The sequence below is a fragment of the Salvelinus sp. IW2-2015 genome, unplaced genomic scaffold (genome assembly GCF_002910315.2).
Source record: "Salvelinus sp. IW2-2015 unplaced genomic scaffold, ASM291031v2 Un_scaffold3704, whole genome shotgun sequence".
NCBI classification, from domain to species: domain Eukaryota; kingdom Metazoa; phylum Chordata; class Actinopteri; order Salmoniformes; family Salmonidae; genus Salvelinus; species Salvelinus sp. IW2-2015.
Window position 1 is genome coordinate 38,650 of NW_019944981.1, and position 7,170 is coordinate 45,819.

Genomic DNA, 7,170 nt, shown 5'->3' on the forward strand with positions numbered 1-7,170 from the left:
GGAGAGGATAGAGAGAGAGGGTGGAGGTACGGGAGAGGATAGAGAGAGAGGGGGGAGGGACAAGAGAGGATAGAGAGAGAGGGTGGAGGGACGGGAGAGGAGGGGAGTTGAAGGGATAGAGGGAGGGGAGAGGAGAGAGGGACTGGAGATGAGAGGAGGAAGGGGGATGATATGAGAGGAGGAAAGGATAGGGGGGAGAGGAACTGGAGACTGGCACCGCCCTGCACTGCCCTTATGTTCCCCTTCACGCTGTGTTCCTGACTATCAGCCTGCCCATATGGCCTTGCCAGGAAGGACCCTAAATTCAATATTGTCACAACTGATGAACAGATGACGATACAATAATCTCTGGACAGTTTTTACAGTACCTGTAATGACTTGCCTAAACCTAAGTCAAGCACCAACATCAATCTGTCCATTTTAGCTTGATCTGATAGTGATGACTGTAGAGCCTCTACACCACACCATCCTCCATCTTGGATCGGTTTCCCCAGCAACTATCTCAAATCCACCTGGGGCTGAGTCACTGGTGGAGCCACGCTTTTAGAATTATTAAAATGTTTGCTGGCAAAAATGAATATGCGCCAATAAACTCATACGTTTCTTTCCTTTTTACTGGTGATCAGCAGTCAAGAAAGCTTAGAATATTTAAAAAACAATTGTCTACAAAATGTATTTTTTAATAAATGACTGGTTTCATGTGTTGAATTGACAGTGCAGGGAGAGCCTAGCCTTCTTAACTCTTGGTCCTGGTCGAGCTGGGTGAGGCTTGTGTTTCTCCTCAGCACTAACGGGGCAAGCCCGGGATCAATAGTCTGTGATGGTGGGTTGAGCTGGGATCAGATGAGGTGTATCAGCACCAAACTCACACCTACTGGGTTCTTCACTGATAGCTGTAGGGGTTCTTCACTGATAGCTATAGGGGTTCTTCACTGATAGCTGTAGGGGTTCTTCACTGATAGCTATAGGGGNTAGGGGTTCTTCACTGATAGCTATAGGGGTTCTTCACTGATAGCTGCAGGGGTTCTTCACTGATAGCTATAGGGGTTCTTCACTGATAGCTATCGGGTTGCAGGTTTGTGTTCCACCCCAGCAATAACACACTGGTTTCTACTAATCAGGGGCTTAGTGTATTTTCTGCCTGTGTGTCTACACGGTGTGTGTGTGTGTGTTTGTGTCTACACGGTGTGTGTGTGTGTGTCTACACAGTGTGTGTGTGTGTGTGTGTGTGTCTACACAGTGTGTGTGTGTGTGTCTGTCTACACAGTGTGTGTGTGTGTGTCTACCACATGGATAAGTGGTCCATTAGTGCATGTGAGGAAATGGAGCAGACAGGCCTGTTTGGAGACATGCAGCACTAAAGCGTAACAACACGTGTGTAACTGAACACCAATCTGTTCATCCAGAGTAGTCCATTAGTCTGATCGTTGTTGTCTTCATGGTTCGTTTCTGAGTTAAAGTGCATGTATTGACTTGTGTGGTTACTGACGGCCATTTTTCCCATCAATTTGCTGAAACGACGAGAGGAAACTCGTTTCAACATGGCAGCGCCTCGCTGTCTCAATAAGGACCTCCGTGATATTATAATACACTGAGTGGACAAAACATTAGGAACACCTTCCTAATATTGAGTTGCACTCCTTTTTGCCCTCAGAACAGCCTCAATTCGTCAGGGCATCGACTCTACAAGATGCCTGGCCCATGTTGACTCCAATGCTTCCCACAGTTGTGTCAAGTTGGCTGGATGTCCTTTTGGGTGGTGGACCATTCTTGATACACACGGGAAACTGTTGAGTGTGTAAACACTCAGCAGCGTTGCAGTTCTTGACACAAAACAGTGCACCTGGCACCTACTACCATACGCTGTTCAAAGGCACGTCAATATTTTGTCTTACCCGTTGTCCCTCTGACTGGCACACAATACATGTCTCAAGGCTTAACAATCCTTCTTTAACCCGTCTCCTCCCCTTCATCTACGCTGATTGAAGTGGATTTAACAAGAGACATCAATAAGGGATCATAGCTTTTAGAAGTCTGTCATGGATGTTCTCTTTTACAATCAGTGTATATTGCTACTGTACTCTGTTAGATTAAGGACCATTGGAAATAGAACAATGAGTGGACCTAGTGTGTTGTTGTTGGCTTATCAGTCCAACTGTGTAAGAACCAAGTCTCTGTGTGTGTCTCTCTGAAACGGATTGTTTTGTGCCTGGGTCTGGAGGCGATTGTGTAATTTTCATACACACACACATACACACACACACATACACACACACACACACACAGGTACATGTACACATACACACACGCACACAGGTACACATACACATACATTTACATTTAAGTCATTTAGCAGACGCTCTTATCCAGAGCGACTTACAAATTGGTCGCCTTTACCCTTATGATATCAGTGGAAACACCCACTTTACAATTTAGTATCAACAGGTACACGTCACACACCCGCACCATAGGTACCACACACACACACACACAACACAACACAACACACACACACCACACACACACACAACACACAACACACACACACACACACACACACACACACACAAACACCACCACACACAAGTACACACACACACACACGACACGCACACAGTACACCACACCACAACACAGTACATGTAACCAACACACACCCGACAAGCCTGTTTCTTCTGTCACTTGTTCACACCTCCAGGTCTGTCCTCTTGAGAGATCCAAGCCTTGATCATCTCTTCTCATCGTCTCATCTAAGGAAAACTTCTCACCGCACACACTTTATCTCAGCTCTGTGGTGTGGCAGGGTGCGAAGGCCTGGAAGCTTTTATGGTTAACACACTATTACAGGTTTGTTTTTTCTCTCCGTTTTGGTTCAATTTTTCACGTGCACTGTAGTTCTGATACATTTTCACGTGCACTTGTATCTGTACAATTTCACGTGCACTGTATCTGGTACTTTTTCACGTGCACTGTATCTGGTACTTTTTTTCACGTGCACTGTATTGGTAAATTTCACGTGCACTTTATCCTGTTACTTTTTCACGGCCACTGTATCTGGTACTTTTTCACGGCACTGTATTCTGGACTTTTTCACGTGCACATCTTGTACTATGTCACTCTGTATCTGGTATTTTTCACGTGCACTGTATCTTATTTTTCACGTGCACTGTATCTGTACCAATTTTTCACGTGCACTGTATCTGTATTTTTCACGTGCACTGTATCTGGTACTTTTTCACGTGCACTGTTATTCGGTTACGTTTCACGTGCACTGTATCTGGTACTATTCACGTGCAACTGTATCTGGTACTTTTTCACGTGCACTGCATCTGTACATTTTCACATGCACTGTATACTCTGATACATTTATCCACATGCACTGTATCTCTGATACATTTTCCCTGTACTGTATCTGGTACTTTCACGTGGCCACTGTATCTGGTACTTTTTTGCGTGCACTGTATCTGGTACTTTTTCACGTGCACTGGCATCTGGTACATTTTTCATCCACGTATCTGATACATTTTCACCTGTCTGTATCTGGACATTAATTCACGTGCACTGTATCTGGACTTTTTCACTGCCACTGTATCTGGTACATTTTTCACGTGCACTGTATCTCGGTACTTATTTATCGTGTGCACTGTATCTGGATTATACTTTTTCACGTGCACTGTATCTGTTACAACTTTTCACCTGTACTGTATCTGGTTAAATTTCACGTGCACTGTATTCTGGTACTTTTTTCGCGTGCACTAGTATCTGGACTTTTTCACGTGCACTGTATCTGATACATTTTTCACGTGCACTGTATCTGGTACATTTCACCGTGCATTGTATCTGGTACTTTTTTCGCGCTGCACTGTATCTGTACTTTTTACGTGCCACTTGTAGTTTCTGATACATTTTCACGTCACTGATATCTGGGACATTTTCACGTGCCACTATCTGATACTTTTTGCACGTGCCACATATAGTCTGGTACATTTTTCACGTGTACTGTATCTGGTACATTTTCACGTGCACTGTATCTGGTACACTTATCACGTGCACTGTATCTGGTACATTTTCACGTGCACTGTATCTGGTACATTTTCACGTGCACTGTATCTGGTACATTTTCACGTGCACTGTATCTGATACATTTATCACGTGCACTGTATCTGATACATTTATCACGTGCACGGTATCTGGTACATTTTTCACGTGCACTGTATCTGGTACATTTTCACAATTTGGACACTGATGAGCGTCTACATTGGAGCTCAGTAACATGCTATAGATGACGTCAGATCTCATTGGCTGTACAGTAACACGCTATAGATGACGTCAGATCTCATTGGCTGTACAGTAACATGCTAATAGATGACGTCAGATCTCATTGGCTGTTACAGTAACACGACTATAACGATTGACGTCAGATCTCTTGGCTGTACGAGTAACACGCTATAGATGGACTTGGTCAGAAGTCTCATTGCTGGTCAGACACCTAGATGACGTCCAGACCTCAATATGTTAAGATATTGTGTGACTAACGGCAAGGTTAAACTCATCTGGCTATGTAGCAGTACACTAAGCAACGACTATACATATGAGCAGTCAGATCTCAATTGGGCTGTACGCAGTTACACGCTATATAATGACGGTTCACGACTTCTGCAATTTGGCTGTAACAGTACATGAAGCATAATCGCATTGAGTCGATGATCTCATTGGCTGTACGTAAAGCGTATATGATGACGTCAAGATCTCATTGGCTGTATGTAGGACTAAACGCTATATAAGACTTTTGGTGTACATTGTTTTTTACACAAAATGTGTAAAAAATGTGTAAAAGACTCAAGGGGTCTTGATATTTGTTCGCTAGCTTGTATCATCTTAGCTCTTTTGTTGTTCTGAAGGTTATCGTATTGTCCTGTTCGACCTGGCTGAAGAGTTGAATTCATTCGCGCAAGTTCTGGTGCAAGGCAGACTGACCCAGATTTTTCCTCTGTGTTTAGATCCACTTTAATTTTTCTATCCTGCAAAAACTCCAGTTATGGTGGTTGTTGATGTCTCGGTTTTTGGTGAGCTTTCAATGATCTAACACAGAGGAAAATCTGGTCAGTCTCGCCTTGCCCAGTACCTGGGAAATGAATTCAACTTTCAGCAGGACAACTAACCTAAAACAAAAGGGCTAAATTATTACAATGCGAAAAATATTCAGACCCCTTGACTTTTTACCATTTTTTAACACATTTGTGTAAAAAACGCAAATGTAATCAGCAGAATGCGTCATCAGAACGTCTACTTGGACACCGATAATATCTCGATCTATAGCGTGTTACTGAGTCTAGCCAATGAGATTTCTGACGTCATCTAATAGCGTGTTGATCTGTACAGCCAATGAGATCTGACGTGCATCTATACGCGTGTTTATTGTACAGCCAATGAGTGCTGACGTCATTATAGCGTGTGTACTGTACAGCCAGATGAGATCCTTGACAGTCATCTATAGCGTGTTTACTGTTACGCCAATGAGAATCTGACGTCATCTATAGGCGTGTTACTGCTGTACAGAGCCAATGGAGATCTGACGTCATCTATAGCGATGTTAGCTGTAACAGGCCAATGAGAATCTGACGTCATCTATAGCAGTGTTACTGTACAAGCCAATGAGAATCTGACGTCATCTTATAGCACTGCTGTACACGAATGAGACCGTCACATGCAATAGAGGTCCAATTAGACGCTCTACAGTGTCCAAATTGTGAAAATGTACAGATAGCAGTGCACGAAAAATGTTACGCAAAATAACGCTGACGTGATAAAGTCGTATCAAGATACAGTGCAAGCGTGAAAATGTACAGATCGTGCCGTATGAAGACAGTGCAGCTGGAAAATGTACCAGATACGAGTGCACTCGTGAAAATGTACCAGATACAGTGCAACGTGACATAATGAGCTACCGGCAGTAGATAGGTACAAGATAGCGTACGATAAATGTAACGCAGATTAGTCACGGCAAAAGTACCTAGATAGCACGTGAAAAATGTACTCTAGCATACAGTAAGCACGTGAAAATGTAGCCAGATATAGTTTGCAGGGGCGTGAAAAAAAGAAGAGTAACCGAGAGTAGTGCAGCGTGAAATTGTAGCCAGAATACAGTGCAAGCGTGAGAAAATGTATCGAGATACATTGTGTGTGCAGCGTGCAAAAAGTACAACACACGCAGGTCGCAGCGGCGAAAAAAGTACGAGGATACAAAGTGCACTGTGAAATATGTACCGAGATAGCAGTGCGGCGACGTGAAAAATGTAATCAGATACAGTGTCACGTGAAAAAAGTAACCCTATCAGTGGGCACGCGAAAAAAGGACCAGATAAGCAGTTCAAACGTGAAAATGATACCAGATTAACAGTACAGGTAAAATTGTATGCAATATCTAGTGTCACGCTTGTAATGTATAAGATCCGCTCCTGCCAGTATCAGCAGTGGCGACACGAAAAATAAGTACCGAGAGAATACAGTGGCACGGTGTAATGTACCAGACTAGGCAGTGCATCGTGAAGAGTATCCAGATACAGTGCATTTTGGCACGTGTTATATATATTTGTAACCTAGATACAGACAGGTGATGTATGCAGGAAGTACTATGGCATGTGAAAAATGTAGCGCAGATGGCAGTGCACGCTGATAAAAAAGTACCGAGTATACAGTCGCACGCGAAAAGTACCCCAGGATAGCAGTGGCCCGTGAATGTACCAAGAGTGACAGTACAGGTGAAAGAGTATCTAGAGAAGTTACAGTAGCAGTGTGATATAATGTATGCAGATATGACAGTGGCATGTGAAAGATGTACCAGATGCAGTTTGCACGTTGAAAAAGTACAGATCAGTGCACAGTGAAACGTACCCAATAGATAGCGAGTCTGGCAGGCGTGACCGGTACCCAGGATAGCGAGTGCACGTGAAAACAGTCAGCAATACAGTGCATAGAGCGTGAAACGAATACAGATAGGCAGTGCACGTGAAAAAGTAGTCAAGATAACAGTGGGCACGTGAAAAGTGATGCCTGCAGATACTACGTGCATGCCGTGAAAATGAGTACCAAGTATACAGTGGCGACGTGAAACAGAGTCAGAGAGGAGTACCAGTAGCGCGGTGAAAGAAGTACCAGATAGCAGTGCCG